Here is a 23,260-nt window from a genome sequence, read left to right on the forward strand (position 1 = left end):
CAGTACTTAATGCATAAGGAGAGGCTGAGGAACCTAGGTTTGTTCCTACTGGAGAAACAAAGGTTGTGGAGGACTTACTTAATGCCTTTGACTAAAGGGAGGGTTATGGGAGAGTCATACTCCTCACAGAGGTCCAAGTTGAAAGGATGAGTGGCAATGGACGTAGATCACAGCAAAGGAAATTCCATGGTTTATGATCTGTAGTAAGTGCATATTCCCAGACTCATTCCCCTTGTATGACACCAATTCTGGGGATGTGGACCCTCTTTCCCACCAACTCTGTCCTCTAAAACCAATACTTGAGACATCTGAGCCCTCCCAGTTAAGTAACCCCACTGGCTGGGAGCTTAGCCTGGCACTTTTGGATGAGCCAGGACTGACTTGCATTTTGCAAATGCATATTGGATATGATATTGGTTGGCCCACTTTTCAAATAAACTCTCTTTTCTCCTCCTTGCATGCTCTGGTTGGAGAATAAGGATGCACAGTCCTGCTGGGCATCTCCCTTCCCTTGCAAAACTGTTGCATTTCTGTTACGATGGACCAAAAATTAGGTGACAACTTGGGCCAATGCAACACAGAATTTGATGTTCAAAAGGAAGATAAAACCATTACCCCCTTATTTTGACACCTCTTGCAGACAATGAGCCATTCAGTGCTTGTTTGTTCCCTCCTGGAAATGTGGGAAATTTGGAGGCTTCATGTTGGGCTTTCAGAGAAACAGATGAGTTGGCAAAGTTTTTCTTTTGTCTTTTACTTTTTGGTTCTATCTGGGTCACATTTTACATTTTTTGGTCTGAAACCACAAGTTTCTTCTTTGAGATAATACAATCATTTAGGTTGGAAAAGATACTTAAGATCATTGAGTCCAACTGCAAACTTAGCCATGTCCCACTAAACCATGTCCCTAAATTGCAGTAGTCAGTCTCTGACACTTTTGATATTATATCAAATGCCCAAAATCTTGCACTGCCTTAGCTGCTGTTGCCCTCAGCAAATAGTGATCAGCACTGAATTAAGTCAACATTTCAAGCCCTGGTTCCACCCAATGGCTCAGTTCATCTTCACACACACCTGTATGCAAACAAGAGGAAACAGGATCCCAGAATTGCTTGCTCAGTCTCTCTTAAAAGTCACCTCCCCATCTTTACATCCCATCTACAAATGGGAAAAAGCTCAGAGTATGACATATGTTGCCATTTGATTCAAATAAGGGGCAGCTGGAAAAAGTAGTGGACAGAAGAGGAAGAGCTTGCCATTGCATTTGAACTCTGCTGTGTCATTCCGTGAGCACAGCCCTTGTGGTGTAAATGGCCTCTCTGCTGGTGACGATGTTTCTAAGGTCAGCTCAGAAACTGTAGATGATAATTAACAGCACAACTCTGTGCACGTCTCCACCGATAGCTGGCTCCCAGCTCCTCACAGTCTGCCCCCACGCTCCTGACACATTAATCACACAGACAGCAGTTGACACCCCAAGAACTTCTCCTGGACTCTCTTACCCCACTTTCTCTGAAGAACTGCAGGCATCATTGTATACTGAGTGTATGTTGCCTTTGTGGGATTCGACAACACAGTGCCGTAAATTTGATAAGTAATGATGTAGCTAAACAAAAGCTACCTTGTGACAATAATTCATGATAAGTAGGTTGTGGTATCTCTCCTAATTGTCAGTTTCTGCCGATAACACAAACTGTGATTCATCTCTGGCAGTGCTGTTTCTGTTTAAGCTGCAACGTCCAGTATTTCCTTCTACCCATGCTTTTGCACCGTGTCAAAACCTTATGTTTTCTTTTACTTTCTTTTTCTAAAGCACTATAGCAAAATGCCCTTTGCCCATCTTTTTTTTTTTTTAATATATATATATATCCATTTTGCTAGGAATCACAGTTTCTCCTTACCTTTCAGCCTTAGTCTTTTCTCTGCAGACAATGTTTTTCTCATTCCAAAAGTCTGCAATAGCCAAAGGAGCTTGTTATTCTTGTGCAGGTCACTCTGCTCTCTTTGCTTCCTTTTAAAACCCAGCACATCCCACACTCTGCTTTCTCCTGCTATTCTGATAACTTAAATGTAGACACTATTAAATGTTCAACTATCAATATGGATTCCTTCCTCAAACACTTTTTTTCCTATTCGGTATGAAATTTCAAGGATGAAGACATGCCAGGAGAACTTGTCTTCCCCTGATTATATTTTCCCTTTCAATTTGAGTCTTTCTAGGTTGAGAGTTATATGTGAATTACTTGGTTGTACAGGAGCATGAGACTTGTGAAGAACATCTGCTAATGGACTGTGAATTGCTGGCAGTGTCAGCCTGTGGTCCAGTATGGTGAAAGAGTAAAATATGACATCCAAACAAGGGCTTTTCTAGGAATATAGTTTTGCAGCATTGGCTTCAGTTCATCCATATGTTACCAGAGGTCCTTTCTACTGCTTTAACTGTCTGATGTGGTATTTGTCTTGCTTTTGTTGATTTGGAGGTCTTGTTTAATGTTTTCTTGCCAATGCCCCTCTAAGCCTTCCTCATTTATATCCTTCCCCAGTTCATAAGCCATGCATTTATGCTGCTCATGGTATAAATCTTGAGAGGTATGTCAATATTCCTTGTGCATTTGCTGACTTTGAGAGGGAAGTTGCTCTTCATTAGCTGCTTTCTTTACTTTGAATCAAATCTGATGTCTTCTCTTTCTGCAGCGTGGACAAAATAATTCAGTTCCTTTACATGGATTTGCATTTTGCCGTGACTCAATTTTAGGCTGCACTCTCTGCTTCATGTAGGTAATGCTGCTGGTTTTGGGGGTTTTTGTCATGTTTTTCTCTGCATCTGTCATGCCTAAGAATATCATCAAGAGTGACTCTCGCCCTTCACCAGCTTTGTGTTATTTTGGGAATCTTTTGGGAAATATCTCCAAGATAGGCAGTATTTCAAGAGGCAGACACTTGAAATGCTGTCTTCTTAAAGTCATTACCATTCTGCTTTCTTGGTCCAGCCTGAACTGCTTGTGCCCACACGGAGTATTTAGTACACGTAGCACATTTGGTGTAGAGAGCAGATAGGTGGTCACATCTCGGGTGTGCAAAGAGCGATGTTTTGTTGCCTTATTCATCTCAGTAGCCTATGCAGCTACAGATTATAATGATGTTTCTCTCTTTCCCTGAATTATAATGCAAAATCATTCCAGTGCTTTCTCCACTTGCTCAATTGTCTTTAGTTGTGGCACAGGCTTTGCTCCCCAGCCCTTTCTGAGTCTTGCTGGTGGTGGATGCCATGGTGTGCATTCATAATTTCAGGCAGTAGCTGCTCTCTTGCAGGGAGGGGTTGTGTTGGAATCCCAAGGGAGCCTGGGATGTCATCTTCAGTGATTCCCGCTGATTCAATTTCCCTGCAGCAGAGGAGATATCATCCATCATTTTCCACCGCAGTACAGATCCATTGCTGGACAAGTGCCCCTGCCTGAGCCTGGCAGGCACAATGAAACTATAACTGGGAGCAGCAACGCCCAAAGTGACGAGGCAAGCCTGAGGTTCAGCCAGGAAATCAAGAGCCCATGGCAGGGTCAGGGCTCCCATCAGCAGGGTACCAGTCTGGCACGAACATGGCCATGGCACAACTCAGGCGGGAGCCAAGCATGAGAGAGCCGTGACTGAAAAGCAGTTCCCAGGCTAAGGAGGGGATCTCCCATGAAAGCATCTCAGCAGAGCTATGCAGGGGATCCTCCACAACAGCTTCTTCCAGCTCTTTTTTCTTCACCAGTTCTGACCAGCCAGCTGGTCTGGAGCCGCCAGCCAAAATCCTAGAAGGGGGAGAATGTACTCAGGGCCCTGACAAACTATCCATCTCATGTCTTCAAAACCCAGAAAAGCATTGCTCTACTGTGAGGTAGGCTTTAAGATTTTTTATCAGATTTCAGAGACTGAAGGCTTTTTGTCCCAGGACTGCTTTTGCTGGCATTTCTGTATCACAGCACCGGAGATATTTGACACATTGATTTATATCTGTCTGAAACACTGCACTTCCCTGCTGTGCCAAATGCAGGTGACTGCATCCTGCCAGTCTCACAATGGTGTTAATGGGACAGCTGTGCTTCTGCTTTACTCTGTCTCAGAATGGCTGCTGGTCTGTGCCCCCATGAGAAGATCCAATGTCATCAGTGTGTCTCCTAGGTCCTGTTATCAGAATTAGAGATGCCTCACGAATTTTTTTTTCCTGCTCTGTGCAGTGTCAGGAAGAGTGCAATGTCACTGCTGCTGAATTGCTGTCCTTGGAGGTTCTCTGCAGTCACACATGTGGGTAGGGCCAGGTACTTTTCCATCTGCTCAAACGACAAGCTCTCACCTGGACTCTGGAGAGCCAGGTCTGCTTGTTGCTTTCTGCAGTGCAATGCAGCACACCAACATCCTGCTGATGTTCCTCTGCTGCTGGCTTCACTTTAACTGCTGGATGTAGCTCAGGCCCTCTGCTACCCCCGCTCTCTCTCAGCAGTGCCTACGGCATTCTGCTGTCCTTGGCTCTCCATTTTACGAGACACCACCACCCCACATTCTTCTTGTAGATGCCTGTGCTCTCTGAGTCCCCTCTGTTCAACTGCTAAATGGCTCTTCATCACTAATTTTCCTTGTGCCCCTTTCTGGTTTGACTCTGTTAAAACCTTCTCTGTCAGCAAAGCAGAGTTTTCCTTATAGCCTCAAATCTCCACTCACCACTGGGCTCTTCCTGCACAGCTTTTTTTCTTTTTCCTCAATAGTTTCATGCAGAAGTGTGTTCACGCAGAAATGTTTTCTTTTGGTGAGCTTTGTCTCCTGTTCGTTTGCACTGAGTTCCTCACCAGCCCCCACAGCCCACAGTGTTCAGCTCCGGCCCACCCCTTTTGCTGCCTTTTCAGAAAATCCCCATGCCCCTGCTCCCCTCTGCTCCTTACCTCATCTCCTGCAGTCCTCTCATGCAATGCTTGCATTTGCACCCACATCAAGGAGGGAGCCAATATCTTACCATTCAGAGGACATTTAAGTGTGGGTTGCCAGCAACTGAAGCCATCCTGCTCCTTCACCTCTCCCCAGCATTGCATGGCTGGGCAGTCACTCAGACCAGCACACACCCCACAGACATTTTCCTGGGTTAATTTCTAGCCAAATAAGTCAGCTGATCTGATTTACTCACAGCTCCTCATGTCAGGTCCTAGTTGGGGGATAAGAGGTGGCCAGAAGCCCCCAGGGGAGCAGAAGAGACCTGAGCAGTCCCTTTTGTCAGCACTGCAGCATCAGGGTAGCTAAACAGGACCATGCATCATGCCCCAGGACAAATCAGTGACAAGGGGATGCTATGTAGCTTCTTTGAGCAGCCCAATGACTACTATAGATCTTCTGCCTTGCAGGAAGAGGTTCAGACATCTTTCTTTCTGAGTAACACTATCAGGGGACCAGCAAATGATGCCATATAGAGGTAATTATGCTCAAAAGCACAGTTAGAAGAAAAAATGTGCCCACTGGCTCTACAGGCATGAAGTCCAGTGTCAGAAACAGTAAACATGGGCCCTGAGCCATAATAAAAATAATAAATAACAGTACCAATGAGGTCTGCTTTTCTTTTGTTAGTGTGGGGAAACTCCTCTGGGACCCTGCCTTGGTAGGGGTATAAAATGTTTGTGAAGTGAGAGCACAATGAAGAGTATGGCTCTTACTTCATGTGGGAAAGGCTGTTCAAGAACTCCCTGAAATCAGAGGAAATTTGTTGTATTGCTTGGCACCTGCCCAAAGTGATTTCATTTTCTGTTCAGAATTAAGATGCATTAATAGCCTGAGGGCAGCAGTTTCTTTGCCAAAAAATGCCTTTCTCTCTCCCATCCCCCATCCCCCACCTCCCTGCTTGTTTTAAATATGAGGACTTGCAGGTCAGGAGTGAACACTCAGTGAGTATTACTTGAATTATCAAATAAAAGTGCAGCAATATAATTTTCTTTCAAGCAAACATTGAGTTAATTAAGATGTCACTGTGAACTTGGCAAATTTCACATTATTAATGAGAAAGGTATGGGTCTGTCTATTGCAAAGGCAAACTAAAAATAATCAGACATATAGAACCAGAAGGGCAGCTGTTAAGAGTAAGGCATACTAGAATTTTTTCTGGCAAAGGTCTATCTCCAGGAGTGTCATTTACCCTCAGCCCATTCTCTAGCCCTGACCAATATAGCAAAGCTGGCAAAAACCTTCATGTAAATTTGATCGTGCTGGTCATAAAATCTTTTGGCCAGAAAGCTGTGCTCTCTTTGGGGAAGCAGCATAACCTGTACGGGCCAAAGCATTCCTGCTGACCAAACTGTGCCCCAAGAAGGAGCAAGGCTGGAACAGCCAGGTGGAGATGGCCTTCAAAAGCTACAGGGAGAAAGGTTTCCAGCTCTTGAAGGCGTGGTCCAGCAAAAAGGCCTTCTGCCACCAGATTGTGGACTCCCATTCTTCCACTGAGTGGCTTTTTCCATAGCAGAGCCATGATGGCAGGAGGCACATCTGCTGTCACCTACATCTCTGTATCACTGTGGGTACCTGTGCAGGTCTCACTTTGGGTTTCCACCAGGAATTGAGGGCCCAGACAGCCAGTATGTGCAGTGGGACTGGTCAGACGTGAGGCAAAAAACTGCAGTGCCCAGCACCACCAATACTGACAGTGAGCAAAAGTGGCAGCAATTTCCATGTTGATAGAGTGAAAGCATTTGTACCTTAAGGTGTTGTGCAAAGGACACTGAAAAGGAAGGGGGAGAATAAAACTTATCTTGAATACCACATTAATAAAAGTCTGTACACAGACTAAAGAGATGACTTACCCTTTCTTCTCCTTCCAAACTCCTCTCTATTGCTTTGCTCTTAGAATCTGAGATCAGTTGATTTATGTAGTGACATCCCAGGATAAAATTTGCCTTCTCTCCACTGTCATTCTCCAGTAGATCGATCTGAAAACACAAAGTCATGTTAGTCATCTGAAAATCTCAAGCAAGATGTTTTCTTTCTTACCTGTGTAAATTTGGGTCAATCTCATCTGCTTCAATACGTTCATTTGAAAGCTGATGGAAGCCAAATAACTATCTGAAAAGTATGTAGGCAAGGAAGTTGGCCAGTTTGCAATACATCCAAGCCAGTTCAAGAGCAAAGGCTTTCTTGTGAGATGACTTGATCTGCTTGTTTAAATTATGCCCTTATCCCTGGCTTGGAAAAACTGGGGGAATACTTATAAAAGATGCTTGGAGAGGATCTGGTATGTGGAGGTGGGATGTTCTTGCAGTAGGTTGTGGCAGAGACACTGTAAATCTTTGATGAACTATTTTGTCTAGGTTTATGTTAAAGAAAAATTGTCTGCTGATCAGTAACTCTGGGGATGGTAGTTCCTTATGTCTAGCTAGGAAAACAGGCTTTCAAACAAATAAAAACCAAATACATTTCCCAATCCTCCATGCAGGTAAATCAGAAGGGTGAATATCTCCTGGCAGTAGATGAAAATTGTTTGGAGTGGAGGCAGGATGCCCATTGGCACACCACATCCATCCCAGAGGCACTGCCAAAAGAGCCTGGGGCTGTAGCAGCCATGGGGGGACAGGGGAACTGTCGTTGCACAGATACTGCACTGCAGAGACTGCAGAAAGTGTCTCTGACCTAAGGCCGAGTATAAGAGCATGGCCAGAGGTTGATCAAGTCTACACCACGAGACAGGGAGGGATCCCTTCCTCATCTTTCAGAGCAGGAGCTCCAGGAAATGGATTCTCCAATATGGGCTGGGTACCACAGAGGTACTCAGCAGCCTAACTACACCATCCTGGTCTGCTAGGAAGCATCTGGTCATCTCCCAAAAAATCTTCACTTGCATCGCCTCTCCCTCCACAAAGGAAACAGGAGTGTGTGGGGAATTTGCTGCATCTATTCTGTGTTGAGTGAATAACAAAGGAATGTTTGTCTCTCCTCTGAGAGCACCATCTGCAATGGATATCACTCTTGCAGACACTGTAAGACTGCAGAAGGTGTGTTGGAAGAAGTGTGGGCATTAAGCAGAATAAAGTATTTTCACTGTAAGGAAGATTTCACAAAGAAAGGCGAACCAACATCCAGCTACAAAATAAAATTACTAAGAAAGGAGACATTTTTTTTTATCTCTAAAGACATCCAGAAGGAGAGGAATTCAGGTTGTGCATTGAAATCCCTAAAGGCTCATACCAGGAGCAGATTAGCATAGGTACCCTTGTAGAATGAAAACAAAACAGCTCTCCAAGAGGTTGCTGAAATAACAGGCACATAATAGCTCTCTTGGGGCACCAGGTTTTAAGACAGTGCTTGTCTTGATTGAGAAAGTATCTGAAGGTATGAATGGGCAGAGTGCCATGCTTCTGTGGAGGAAACCACACCTGATTCTGACAGCCAGGAACAGCTGGAGGCAAGGGAGATAAGATTGTGGTTGTAGCTACGACCTTGAAACTCAGTGTTTTTGTGGTGCAGGTGGAGATCAGACCACTGGACCATGACATGGGCAGGATGTGAGAGAAGAAGCCAGTAATGCCTGTTGTAGGTGGCAAGGAGTCTCTGAAACATCTTATTTCATAGAGAAGAGAGAAAAAGGAAGCTCTGATTATATGTCACCAGTATCTCAGGAATCCAACTGAGAACCAAGATCCTGTTGGGCTGGGTACTTCCCAATGGCCAGTGTGTCCATATGTTGTGGATATGTAGCAATCCCATACCGTTTCTTGGCAGCTTTCTACCACTCTTTGAGGTGTGTCTCTCCCTTCAGCAGCTGTCCCCTTCTGAGGGCTAAATTTGTGAACTAGTATCAGGCTGCTACAGTTGGATACACTACTAAAAGCTCTGCAAAGAGAAAGTGGGATCAGAGCAAACATCAACTCTGCCCAATTAACAGCAAGTCCAAAAATGATAGGCAGGAGAGAGAGCCGTCTTACAGCAGAACCTTACCCCTAGCTCTCCTCCTGCCTGCCTCCCTACCATAGCCAGAGAATCCAGCTCTGCCTCTGGGGCTGGCAGGCCACTGACTATGGCACCTGCCTCTGCTCCTTGTCACCAGCCTCTTCTCCAGGCTGTGCTAAGTATTAAGGTTGTAAGAGACTCGGGGCCAGCCAATGGCAAGAACATTTGCTATGCTCAAGCACTCTGCCATCCTTGCAGGCTTGCCTGGCTCTATTTTTCTAGTTAGGTGAAGCAGAGCTGGTTTTGTAACCTGATCTTCTCCATTTTCCCACTTTTTTTCCATTTTTCTCATCAAAAGGCTCGGCAGTTGCTGTTGCCTTCAGGGTGAATGTTAATCCTATAATCTGCTGCAGATTTTGTTTGTGTTGGAACATCACCTGTGTAAACTTATCTCTGCTCAGGCCACGCAGAGTTTGGTTCACAGAGACTTGCATTTTGGGAGGCCAAATGGGAAATGAAAAAGAAGTAGCTTCCAAAAACCATCATGAAAGATACCAGTCAGTGGCACTGCAGAGTGAAAGGAGACTTGCTGAAAGCTGTCTCATGGAAGGCAGATGAGTCTTCTGCACTGGCCCCAGCATCTCCTCTGTGTTGGTGAACAACGGCCATTGCCATCACCCTCCTTCCTTGCATGGGAAGGTTGTGCCTCTGGCAGCAGCAGGACTGCCTGGGAGCTGTTGTCCTCACCACAGCTGTAGCCAAGCGATGCCCCCCTTGATATCTGGTTGCATCTATGTTATGAAATAAAACCATGTGAGATGTCCAAGGCCTGAGGGCACAAGTCATGTCAAGCCACCTAAATTCTCCACCAAAACAGGATGGCTGTGTCCAAACCCCTCTTGCCTGCTGATATGTCCATAGACCTAGAGATGCTGTCAAACACTAGGAAAGCTGCCACCTATATTCATGCAATAAGTTCTTTAGAGCCTTAAAAGTGAACCCTAGGCTTGATCCCAGACCTGTCCAGGGTGCTCTGATGTGAACAGAAACTGATACCAGACTCAGGGTTATTTCATTAATAAAGAAATAAATGGGAACTGCTCCTTAACAAGTTCTTTCTCAGATTGTGTCCAGGTCTTTTTTAGGCTAGAACTGACTGGCACAGGCCAAAAAGATGGCCAGAGGGCATGCTAACCATGAAATCAGACAGATGTTTAGATTTTCTAGTATGGATGAAGCCTCTGCCAACAGAGCTGGTCAAACTTGGTGCACTTCTGCAGGGGCTCTGACTGACTGGTAGACCAGTGCAATCAGCCAAGGGCAAACCATGACCCTGGAAGCAAGTCATAACAATAAACAGATAATATATTTAAAAGAAAACTAACTCAATTTAAAACCTAAAATGTAGGGCTGTCTGTGTGTATCAAGCAGGATCACTTAGCACAGAGAAGGCATAGAAAGTATCCCTGGCTGAGATGCCATGAGATCTCCTGGAAGCCCAAAGCTCATTTCATTAATTCTTCTGCATGCAGCGGTAAAACCATATGCCAAGCCCTAGCTGCAAATTGAAGGGTATAATCTCCCTCCTGGCCAAGGGAAATGTCCCAGCCTTGTGAACAAAGGCATTGTTTAAGACTGGAAGCAGGCTGGCATGTTTGAAATAAGGAACAGCTCCAAAACCATTTATTTTTCCTTCAAATTTTATCTTTTCCCTCACAGTCAATGCAGGCTGTTGAAACAAAAGAATGACAAAACCAAAAGCATGACAGAAACAAAAGTTTCTGTCATTCTGGGGAACACAATTCCTCTCAGGGAGGTGAAGAGCTGCTCATGCAGAGGCATAGGAGAGACAGACCTTTTGCAGACTCGTTCACCAACTTCTGCTGATGCACTTCATCCCTCAGCTCTGGTAAGCCCACTCCTCCAGTACAGAGGCAGATGTGAGGTGGGAGCACACTGGTAGTGCTGGAACTCATGCCAGCGGAGTAGTTGCATCTTTTATCTTTCCTCCAGCCAGGTACTCTGGGAGATGGAGGCACTTGCAGATGAGGCTCTCTGGGCATTGCACACCTCTCCTCACCAGCCTGTTACACTGCAGAAGGGAGCCTTTGAAGAAGAGTCACTTTGCCCTTAGAATCACAGTGTCATAGAATGGTTTGGGTTAGCAGGGACCTTAAAGATCGAGTTCCAACCCCCCTGCCTTGGGCAGGGACACCTTCCACTAGATCAGGTTTCCTAGATCCACTGTGGCCTTGAATACTTCCAGGGATGGGGCATCCAAAACTTGTCTGAGCAACCCATTCCACTGCCTCACCACCCTCACAGTAAACAATTTCTTGCTAATATCTAATCCAATATCTAAACCATTGCTCAGTTTAAAGCCATTAGAGACAAGCTTGTCTCTTGTGTGGACATGACAGCCATGCCAGATGGCTGCCAACTACCCCAAAATCCCTATGCCACAGCCAGCATGAGACAGAGAAGGGAAATGTTCAGGATGCAAGTGGCAGAGGAACTGAGCCAGTTCCCCTTACCAGCAGGGCAAGGGGTATTAATGAACTCACATTCAAGCCTGGTGGGGAATTTATGCTGCCAGACCCATTTGCAGAAGCCCGGGGGCATCCCCAATGCAACATGGGGTGCAATGGGAATCAATATGTGCATGTGTAGGGTAGCCTGAATTTGCTTTAAAAATAAACCTTCTTTAGTACACTTCTTCTTTACTTTCATCTCCTCTGACCTCTTTTAGTTCTCCCTCTTTTAGATTTTTGCTAAACACTGCAACAAACTTGTTTTTCTCCCACAGACCAAAGTTATTCCCTGCCATCTCCTCTCCCCTCCCTCATCCTGTTCTGTAAATACTAGGCAACAAGAGCTTGTCCAGACCCTGGCTCCCTTGCCCTTGCAGGACTGGCTGGCCTGCACACACATCTGCCAGGAGAGGGGGGTGAGAGGAGGCCAGGGTAGATGTGAAAGGCAGCAGCAGAGGCTGTGCAGGGCTTTACAGACCACCAAGGACTGCTCTGGATTCTAGCACTGTGCCCGTGAAAATACGCACCCAAATTCCAGGCCTCATTGCTACAGTAACTGAGCAATGTAATTTTGTTCCCCACATGCTAGGAGATTGGTTAGTAATATGCCGTATTACAGATCAGCAACCACGTCACAGCAAGAGCAAACAATTTCCCAAGGGCCATGGAGGGAATTTACAGCAGGGCAAAGGACTGAATCTGTTGTTTCCAGTCCTATCTTTGCCTTTTTGCAGCTAAAGCAGGTGAAAACAGCTAGAACAGCGTGCGAAGTTTCTTTCAAAAGTTGAGGGTGTTCTTTGAGAGTGAGAAGATGACACAAGATTGCAACATCCACTAAATAATGTGTATTTAAAGGTACCTGAGATGAGTACTTTTGCATTTTGTTTTTGCCATCTGGGTGTAGGTAATGAGAACATAATGAAATATAGGAGCCCATAAGAGCCTTTAGTATATTGGATACCGTAGTAAATAAAGGAATCTTTCCTGAACAACAGATATTGTTTACTAAGCCACCTTCTAATGTCTCATATTCAACAGACTGCCCATGAGTGACTAGTCTGGCACTAAAATGTGTGTTTTAGTGTGGCTGAAGCAGGCATCACAAGTAAATGAATTCGAAGATGTCAAAATCATCAGCCATGTTGCCTCTCCCACAGAAAGAGCCTCCCAGCATCAGGCTGCTTCCTGTGGTCCTCCACTGCATACAAAGAGAGCATCTTCCACAAAATCATATTTCCCCATCAGCTGCAAGGAGACACACTTTCCATATATTTTGCTACTGCATTGTTGCTATGATTCTATGGGGACCAATGAACTGAGACAGTATTTTAATATTTAGTTATAAAAAATCCCTTTGCAAGTTGAATCTACGTAGCCCAGATATTTATTTGGGTAGAAACAGCTGGATCTAAATATATCATGGATTAGATAAATAATTGAAAGGTTTAACATACTGAGTGCATGTCACAAAAACACCTCCCCAAAAAAGAAAAATCTATGCAAAACTGAAGGATAGAATGGAAACTGAGAGTACTCCTTACTAGTAATTCAGAATCCATAAAAACTGCTTCCAAATGGCAAGAATAGCTTTTGCTTCTTCTGTAAAAAGGGGAGCTGAAAGTCCTCCTCCAAACAGCAGTTTTTTTTTTGTCCTGCTTGGTGCTTACATGATGAATTCTCAATTTCCTAATATTTGTTTTCTTGAAGTTTCTGTGAGCAACAGAAAATTTAGCAGTATTATCACAAAGATAATACACCGGTGAGCACAAATTTCAATTGAGAAGTAATTTCTATTGCTAATAATTTGTTAAAATTATTTTCATTTGCTTTATGTTAAAAAAGTCGAGTTCAAATGACAAACAAACAATTAGGGGAACATATAAGTTTTCTAGTCTTTCAGTTCAGGACTGACAACATTCCTATTACACAGAATCAACTAGGTTGGAAAAGACCTCTGAGGTCATTGAGTCCAACCTATGACCCATGTTTTGTCAACCTGTTTTGCCCCCTCTCTCTCCTGGTAACAAGGATGGATTTTAGGAATACAGACACCAACTTTAAAGAATAAGTGTGTAAGTATACTATAGTGCAAAACAGTAAAGAATTACAAAAGAAGCAGTGGGCTTATGAAAGGACACACTTAGCAATGCATCCAATCATTACTACAGAGAAAGTCTTATAGTGTTTAAGAGAGAGACACATCACCAGTTACCCTAAGTACTTATCATCATCCAGACTGCACATCAGCTGGGAAGGCCCCAGTCACAGCAAAGGTCTGAAGAAACTTTCTGGTAGCTGGGAAACCCTAATCAGTGTGTCCACTGGTAGACTGAAGCCTTCATCTCTGCTGTGAGAGGATCCAGCTTATATAGTGTTAAACAAACCACCTTACATCATTTGACTGGTGAGGAAAAGAGTCTGGCTTTCCTTCTCTGTTGGTATTCCCCTTAGGCCCGGCTAAGGCCCAAAGGGAGACCAAGGGAGTTCATTTGGACCATCTACTATCCAATGCCCCCTGGCCTTGACTAGTCTCTAAATACAGAACTGTGGCTACATTGATATCTCAAATATGAACCAGCTGCAACTATGTGAGGCCCAACTGGTTTTCCTGACCTTGTCTGCAAAGAAAAGGCATATTTACAACACATACAGGCCTTACTAATTACTGATAATATGCTGTGTTAACAAGCATAAATGTGTATTCTTAAAGCATTACTTAGGATTATATAGCATCTTGGTTAATAAGCAGATATATGGCTAAATACAATACTAGGTTGGAGAGTTCAGCTTACAGGTCAACTTTGGCTCAGGGCTGGTTCTTCAAGCTCCAGCATTACAGACCCAACACCATCTTGTCAACTAGACCATGGCACTGACTGCCACATCCAGTCTCTTCTTAAACACCTCCAGAGGGGTCATGCAGTGACTGACTCTCTAGAAAAACTTTGCTTGTGGTGTTTAGCAAGGGGATCTGCAGGCATCAAAGGACTTAGCAGAGTATTTCAGATTATGGATGATAACAACAGCAGAACCCTTGATTTCAAAGGGTTTATGAAAGGATCAAATGATTATGCTATGATGGTAGACAAGGAAGAAGCACAAGAGATTTCCCGGATGTTTGATGAAGACAGCAGTGGAACAATTGATTTTGACAAATTTCTCGTTCTTGTTTCTTGTCTGAGACCTCCCATGTCAAATGCAGGAAAAGAGCTTGCCATGCAGGCATTTCAAAAGTTAGACAAAACTGAAGATGGTGTTGTAACAATTGAAGACTTATGAGAGGTGTATAATCCCAAACACCATCCCAAATATCTAAATGGAGGCCACACAGGGAGATTCAAACTCTTGGATTCCTTAAAAGAAGGTGCTGCAGGACAAAACTTTCCAAATTCCCTCTCCAGGGCCCTAGAAAACAACCAGAGAATATGTCAACTTGGAAGGGACCCACAAGGGTCATCAAGTCCAACTCCAGACCTGCACAGAAACTGTCAACACCCTCACCACCTCTTGAGTGGAGATATTTATATCCCCTGAGCAACAGTACCCACCTGATTATTGGGGACAGCTGAAGTTACCCAGGTTTAATTTGCTGTTTATCACAGAAACAAAGGAGCAAATTCCTTCCACTGGAATTTCCAGAACAAGCGTCAGCTGCTTATTTTATTGTTCCACTGTCCTCAGCCAGTATTTATTATTATGTACAGCTCAGCTATTCAAAGCCACTTTAATTTACCTGCAGATCATATTATCTAGCCCACATTTTCAGATTTATATCTCAAATGGTCTCTTCTTGCAGTGCCGGGTGATGTGACGGGATCCTACTGATTTGATGGATGGGCCTCAAACACTTGGTGGTTCAATTGAATAAGAGAATCAGGGAAAATGCAGGTTTTTTTACTTCTACATAATTGCCCAAAACCACAGAAGTCTACAAATCTCAACTCATAATATCAGATCCATGTATGATTTCACTGCTGGAGATTCAGCAAAACCTCTACAAAGTCAATGAAACTTCAGGCTTTGAAAGCAAACTTCCCACTTGAAAGCAAAAATGAAGCAGAAAAAACCCCATTAAGACAATAAGCCAACAGTTTTAGGCTCTTAACGCATTTTGTGAAGAAATAAAATGCCTGTGACTGGGCACTCTGTTCCTATTTCTGGGACACCTATAAAATAAATCTCAATTTATCCTTTTATCATTTGAAACCAATATCCTCAGGTCCACTAGGTTTAGTGAACTGAGCAGCCTGCTATGCATGGAGTGAGAAGAATGATTTCTCAGCCGACAAACTGTTGCACCAGCCTTCCCTGGCAATTCATTTTAGGTGTGACTAACCATACAGACTTCTCACACAAGCTGTTTTAATTATTTCAAAGATTGCTATACACCAAAATATAATATCTAAGCACAGACAGCTCCACTTGATAAGATACCTTTGCAACCACAGTTACATGCAAGCCTTTTCAGCTATCTATGAACATGTTCCGTGTTCCTCCATGTAACAAGAATCATGCCAAGCACCAGGCTCTGGGCTTGCTTTTGTGGAAAATGGAGACCAAGACAGAGAGATGCCTTCTGATGGAAGCTGCCCTTGCTCTATTGCTCCATACTGCTGAAATGCTGAAGGTGAGGCAGAAAGGGGAGACTGTGTGAAGTTTTCACTTGGAAAGTCCTTTTAAAGTCAGCAGGTCTAAGGTATTCAAGTGTAGCTAGTGACAACTTGCCACTGTACTGATGAGGAAACAGATCTGGGGACCTGATGCTCAGGAATCACATTCCTCTCTCTGTAACTTCTAACTCTAATTCCTGGCATGACCCTGTGTGGCCTACACTCAACTGTCTGTGCAAACAAATGCAGGAGGGGAGCGTTCAGCATTGGAGGTTTTGCAGCAGGAGGGGCTTTGCTGTCCTCCTCTAGTGGCAAAGTTAATAGGCATGAGGAGTTAGCAGGGTCTTTTTGGAGGCTCTATGTGCCCAGGAGCAGCAACATCATTTTATTCAGGATTCAAGAAGTCTGCAAACTGAAGATCCTCAAATTTTGGTCGCAAGATCACTTCAGCAGGAGTGGCTGCAACAGCAGTGGCTCCTTCCTGAGCTGTGCTGCATCCATAGCCTGATGGAAGGGGATGGCCAGTTGCTCAAGCAACATACAGATGCTGTGCTGAGGTAGCTCACACATAACGCTTTTCCTGCGCTCCTCTAGGTCAGCAGCAACTGCAAGAAACTCATTCTTCAGGGATAAAAGGCTTCACAGTTGGGTAAACAGCTCGCTCACCCTAATCACCTGTGTTGTTGCCAAAATCTATTTGGTCTGCGCTCTTCCTGCAAGCAAAACTCTTCTGCTTGCTTTTCTCCCACATCTGAATCTGAATCAACTTAATCCTGCAGCATGACCTATTAAAAGCTTCCTAACTCTGCTGCGTGACAGGCTTGTTATAAAGCTCTGAGAGACAGAGCAGGTATCAAAGCACTCAAATGCTGACAGCCCTGGCTGCATACTTTGACCTGCAATAGCTGTCATGGTCAGGGGCATGCTGTCAATGAATAGCTGGAGGACTCCTCCAAAATGTGCCATTCCACCCGGACAATGGCATGCCCAACACAGGCGAGCCTCTGACTGCAGCAAGGAAACCCTGACTGCACGGGGGACCTCCCCTCACATGAGAGCTGATTGAATTATAAGGGCAATACAAGCCTAACCAGAGGTCAAATATTTTGGCAGGGGTCAGAGCGTGCAGACTCTGCCTTTGTGTCCTTGGACTGGATATTTGTTGAGGTTTGAACTTCTTTCTCCCCTGTTCTGCCACCAGAGGGCACGGCTCTCTTCTCTGCCGGGGAAGCATCAGCCAGCAAGGGCAAGGGGATTGGCGGCTGGAGAAGTGTGATGTCCTTTTTCTCCCGCCTCCCCCTATACCTGCATTTCTGCCTTTTGGCTGGACCTGAAGCCCTGTCTGAGAAGAAAAAAGTACCTGAGAACTTTTCTCGAGGTGGAAGACAGACAGTTGTCACTTCATATGGCTTGGGACAGGGTGCAACTTGTCTCGATCCTATGTGGATCCTATTTAGAAGCAGCTCTGCCAACACACCCTGTCTCCTGCCTCAGCTCTGCCCAGTTTGCACTGTGCCACAGGTTTGTGCAGCGACCACAGCCCTGCCTGGGAGTCAGTGAGGCATCAGGCAGAGACTGGGGCATGTGTAGGTGAGGCGTGCTGCAGCTCTTGACCTGTGGGAAGCAAGCTGGGTACTGAACCAGATGCTCACTCCTCCTTCACTGCCACTTCAAAACCTCAGCATTCAGGGCAGAGGGTAACAGGATAGTGACCTTTTTCTGCAATTGCCATTTGGTAAACAGCACATTCTATTTTATTTCTTCTCCAACAGCCACTGCCAGCACAGTGTGACAATCAGCATACCCTCTGCTTTGATTTGACAACAAAAATCTAACCAGAGCAGCCACGGATTTAAACCATTTTCATCTTATTCCTTTTTTTTTTGCCATAAATAAAATACAGGCTAAAATACAGGATGTTAGTGATGCCTTTGGGAAGTCAGAGTAAGGTGAGTTCAGGAACGCTGACAGTGAAACAATGAAGAAACACTGTGTGCATGCTAATTTGCACTAGGCTGAGGCTCAGCTTAACTCAATTTACAGTGAGGCTTTCCAACAGCCATTGGGAAGCAAAAAATTTTAACTTGTAGCAAAGCTCTTCACATTTTCTCTAACGAAAGCATTTCCAAAACCAACATGGCCTTTTTGATGCTGTATGAGGACTTAGGACTAACTTCCCAGAGGTATTTCTCACTGATGAGAGTTCATTCAGGAACTTATGCAAATGCATTTCAGGTTGTGAGGTGCTGGGAAATAATTTGCTCTTCCTGAGAAGACATATATGCCTTGTCTCCAACAGTGGCATCTTCAGGTTTTTTGTTTGATGATTAGAAAAGCAAAACTTTGGTTTTAGACATTAGAAGTCAGAAGAAACAGAAGTTAAATCAGTGAAACTTTTTGGTTTAGTCTGATAAACTAAGATTTCATTTATCCTTAGTTAATACTAGAGCAAGATGGATATAATTGTTCAGATGCAAATATGTATGGAGTTATAAATAACTGTAATTTTCCATCCATATGAACAACCACCCACGTAAAATAGGCAAACATGATCTTACCAAAGCAGTCACTAAATATTGAGGAAGAAATACAGTAAACATTATTTTTATTTTTTGCAGAAAAAATGCATATGAACTGGAATTTAGCAATTCAGCAGTTAAAACAAAAATAAAAGACAGTCTAAGATATTGCTATGTCCAAGTGCCAGGTATCAGAGCCTGTTGAGATGGAAAAGGTTAGAAGTCTGAGAGTGGTGACTTTAAACATACAGTTTTCCCAGGCAACCAAGATTGTATTCCCATGGAAGTTATTAGGCTGCTAAAAATACAGGGCAATTTAAAGGATCAGCTTTATATAAGCAGAAACATATACAAATCAGCATTCCATGAAGGCTCACCATCAGGCACTAGCTGGTCTTTTATGGGTGTCTTAAACATCTGACAAGTTGTCTCTCTACATGCACCAGATGCCTCCAAGTCTGTGGAGCTGCCAGGCAGTCAGCCCTGGAGACTCAGAAAGGGAAAGGAATTATCACCAGCAAAGAGGAGCACAACATGGATGAGGACTGCCTTCCCCGTAGACTGGTGGAGTTCCTCCCAAAGGACGCTCAAAATCTGAGCACTAAAACTGGGGGCTGTAAAAGCCCAATGCAGGGCTCCAGGGACATGGTGGGCAGGTGCCCACAGTGCAATACAGCCACTACTACTCCCCCATGCTTGATCTCCAGCCTGGGAGCTGCAGGCCCACCACAAGAAGCAATGAGAATCCATCATCACCATGGTAAAACCCCTGTGATGTGACTTGTGATTTCTTTAAGTTATCTCCTGTCTAGTATAAGGCAACTACAAATATTTGCTCTGTCCCCTTTTAAACATATATTCTCCACTTGCCAAATGGCTCTTACTCTTCTCTGACAATGGCACAGTATAGATGGTACTGAGGAGTTTTGATGTGGCAGCACTGTGGTACCACTACATTAATCTTGGATGAAAATGCCTGGTGCTATAAATGCTTCTATATATGTACTTCCAAATAATAGGTAATGTGGGCAATCTGAAATGTCCCTGGGCAAAACTTCTGAATTAGGAACTCAGAAAAAGCTGGACTGTTTCCTGACCTTGTGCACTAAGGACCCAGATAACTCAGATGTCAAATTCTCTTTCTACACAGAATTTTAGCCATAGTGAGAATCAGCTCTAGTGGTCCTTTTGTAGTGACCAGAGGGGAACCTCAGCTAAACTTTCCATAATAATTTTTTGCTTCAGTTCTTATACATAGGGCTATGCTTCCCTCGTGACAGTAAGATCAAGTCTCAAGATGATTATGTAGCAAACCATGACATTCCAGACTTAGTCTTGGGTTCTTTGGAAAACTTAACATGCAATCTCCATTAAGAAATTCCTGCATGTGGGATGCAGTCCACTTGTAATTCCCCAAACCATCAACAAAATTGGATAAAAATATTATAACAATTGTATAGGCAAGGAAACTGAAGAAGGCAGGGGCAGAGATTTCCCAAGGTGAGAAAGAGAGCCAAGAACAAAATCAGGCCTCACACTGCTTGCAGTTAGACACAACCCACTAGGCTGCAGCTGGTAGTGGTGAAGGACAAATGAGCATCCCCACAAAGGAGATGGAGATCACTGTAGCCATCACTGTAAAAGCTCATCAGTCCCATTGGTTAATGGGTAAGAATAACAGACATCTCTGAACCTGACTGTCCCACTGACAATGGTGAAGGGGGCCATGGGCTGCACTGCACATCACGGGAAAAGTCCATCCTCATGTATGAAGCCTCTTGGCATTTCCCAGCAGGCAGCAGGGCGACACAGCCCTGCCCTGTCAGGAGCTCTTCTGCCTTGAAGAAATGGCACAGTGCTCCTACTCACCCTTTCACAGCATGACGTGTTGGGCATGGATCTCTCGAAGCAGCCCCTAAGAATGAGTTTTGGTCCTGTCATCAGGTGGCAAGGTGTTTTGACATTTAATAATCCACCAGGACTTGGGCTGGAAGTGTATTTTCTTTTCTTTCCAGTCCTCCCACACGTTGCATCATTACAACAGGTGTTGGCTACCAGACCAAGCAGAGGGAGATTGCTTTTTTCCTTTTTCCTTTGTGCTTTTTTGCAGGGCCAACACACCAGCTTGTTCTTTCTGGTGAAGAGTCCTTCATTTCATTCCCAAGGAGACATCTGAGAACCCTCTGTCAGGCATGCCTCTGGACAGATCCCGGAAGCTCTGTCTCAGCTTGGCTTGAGATCTTATGTATTCAATGTTGCTACAGGGGCTCTGTGTAAGTAAGGCCTGTATGTTTTCATTTTCCCTCTGTGTTGTTTTCTATGACAAAGTTAAACAGTAACTGGAGTTCTATTACAACCTTAATATTGTTTTCTGAACCAGATGCTTATTTTAACACTGTACACAGAAACAACAGGAAGTTCCTCTAGAAGTGATGGCACTGCAGCTTCTTCAAAGTAATTAGTATTTTTGGCAGTGGCTATTTTTACCCACCGAATGCAACTCAGGGTTAAGAATGAAGGTGTAGAAGAAGCATTACTGATCACAGCTACAGTTGTTTGGTGCTTCTATTATAAACCTTTGTATTTTCCCTTTAGGAATTTTTCTTTGGGCTGAAACCCAGCATACCGGTCAGAATTACTTCTGATCCTTGTTACTTTTACTGCTTCAGCTGAGACACATCTTGAAAACATATATTAAGTTTTGAATTAGATCAGAGATCCCTTCCTTTTTGAACCCTTCACTGTTTTCCTAGTTTGGGACTGCATTGTTCAACCTCCCTTCCCCATTTAGCTCTGCATAATTATTGGTTACCTAGTGGAAAAGTATTCTAGAGCTTAATAAAGAGCAACAGTTTTGCTATAAGATGTTTGATAATGTCTAAAGGAGTACAGAGCTTGTTTTGACTCTCTTTTGGTCTCTGCAGGGCAGTGTGAACCCTTGCAGAAAAGACCTCCTTTGTCTAGGAAACAGTTTTGCTGCATCACTGCTATTCACCTCCTGCTTTCTGCAGAGCTTCATTGATTTCATCTCAGGAAAGGAAGCTGAAGGTTCCTTGGAGCGGGACTCCAGCACACTGCAGAACCAACCAGAACAGTCGACGTAGAATCTCGTGAGGCTTTAGTCACTAATGCAGAAAGGAGCAACCTAAAGTTACTTTGTAAAGCAAAACAGCAGCTATGGATAATTGTCAAAAAAATAACTAGGATTTGCTGTTTACCACTGGTTTTCTGCAGTTCTAAAACTGAACTAGGACTGTTGTCAGGAGCCAACATTTTCTTGATACCTCATGCTAGTCTGCCTTTGCTACACTCAGGGACACACCATGCAGCAGGAATTGATTTGAGAAAGCACAGAAAACCAGCAGCTTTTGCTGAAAGGAGTTTTCTTGTACTTTTATCATGATGATATTTCTGGGTTTGGTTGAAAAAGTTTATCCAAAATAACAAAACCTGAATTGTTTTCTTTCCCTTTATTCCTCTCAATCTTCTTTCTTGTTTACTCCTCTGTTTCCCTTAGCAACTGGTATAAAGAGGAGAAAAAGAAGTGAAAAATAAACAAACAAAAATATTTTTTTAACAGGAGAGAGAATACTTCTGTTTCTGCCAAATAAAACAGAAATGTTGCATCAAAACAGAAAATATGTGAAAGTGGTTGTTGGGGTAAATTTTGTCACACTATTTTATTGGTATTTTTATCACCATCATCATTAACCCACTATGCTTTCAGAGCTACCTCTCATTGCTAGGAAAGACTGATGACTTCTTCAGAAATCCTGGACTGGATCCAAAGATTTCAAGTCCTGAGACAGGGTCAGGCCATAAAAGCAGGAGGGTGTCAAACAGTGTTGAAAGGGCAATTCCAGCTGTGGAGCTGGTGATTCACTCCTCCTGCTCCGAACCAAAGACCACCTTTTCCTCATCACGTCCTGGCCTTTCACTGCCACAGAACACAAACAACAAGCAACTCTCAAGCAAGAAAGTAATTCTTTGCCAGAGTAAACTGCCTCAAAATATCTATGCTGTGATCAACTAATGTTCTGTCCAAGGGACATCCAATCCCGACTTTTCTTTTTCTCCAAGAATAAGGTATCAGGCAAGGACAAGCCAGTGCCAAAAACATCATCATCCCTAAAGTGCTAGGGACATCCCCCTGCAGGAAGCTGGGCTGCATGCTGTGCCCCAAGGTCTCCTTAGGGCCACCCTCTGTAGGAAACTGCTTGAACTCAGTCCTGATCAAATCTGTGACTGTCTGGACTGTAGGACCAAGAAATACTTTTACACCTTTTCTTCTGAACAAGGTCAAGATAACGCAGTGAGCGACAGCTTCTCCCTCCAAGAGGTCCAAGGGAAGAGACCTCCCACCACAGTGTCACATCTTGCAGTTGTGTTCCTGTGCATCAGCACAGTGCACCTAAAAAGTTTGCATAAGCAGTATACCACATGATAGGCAGGTCAGAAGAATTTGTCCCAAATCTTGTAAAAAATATAGATGTACTGCTGGACGGGTTCACCCAATGTTTGATAAAGCTGGTGCCAAATGCAATATAAGTCCACTCAGACAATACAGAGATGCTCGTATCTGGGAGAAGTTGTGCTGTGAGAAAATATGATAAAAGTCCATAAGCTGTCAACTGAAGTTGTCAACTGCTTGACAACTGTCAGAGGTGGGAGAGTACAGCCAGAGGTAACTCTGCTCTGAGACTGC

General features: G+C 44.0%; 1 long non-coding RNA gene across 1 annotated transcript in view; it reads right to left on the reverse strand.

The window, feature by feature from the left end:
* Positions 1–355: 355 nt before the first annotated feature.
* LOC135409238 (uncharacterized) overlaps positions 356–23,260 on the reverse strand; it is a 32,885-nt gene continuing 9,980 nt past the window's right edge. Inside the window, exon 4 of the long non-coding RNA XR_010428111.1 lies at positions 356–6,941. This is a non-coding gene — a long non-coding RNA (uncharacterized LOC135409238). The remainder of the gene's footprint in view (positions 6,942–23,260) is intronic.

This window comes from Pseudopipra pipra, chromosome 2 (genome assembly GCF_036250125.1).
Source record: "Pseudopipra pipra isolate bDixPip1 chromosome 2, bDixPip1.hap1, whole genome shotgun sequence".
Classification (NCBI taxonomy): domain Eukaryota; kingdom Metazoa; phylum Chordata; class Aves; order Passeriformes; family Pipridae; genus Pseudopipra; species Pseudopipra pipra.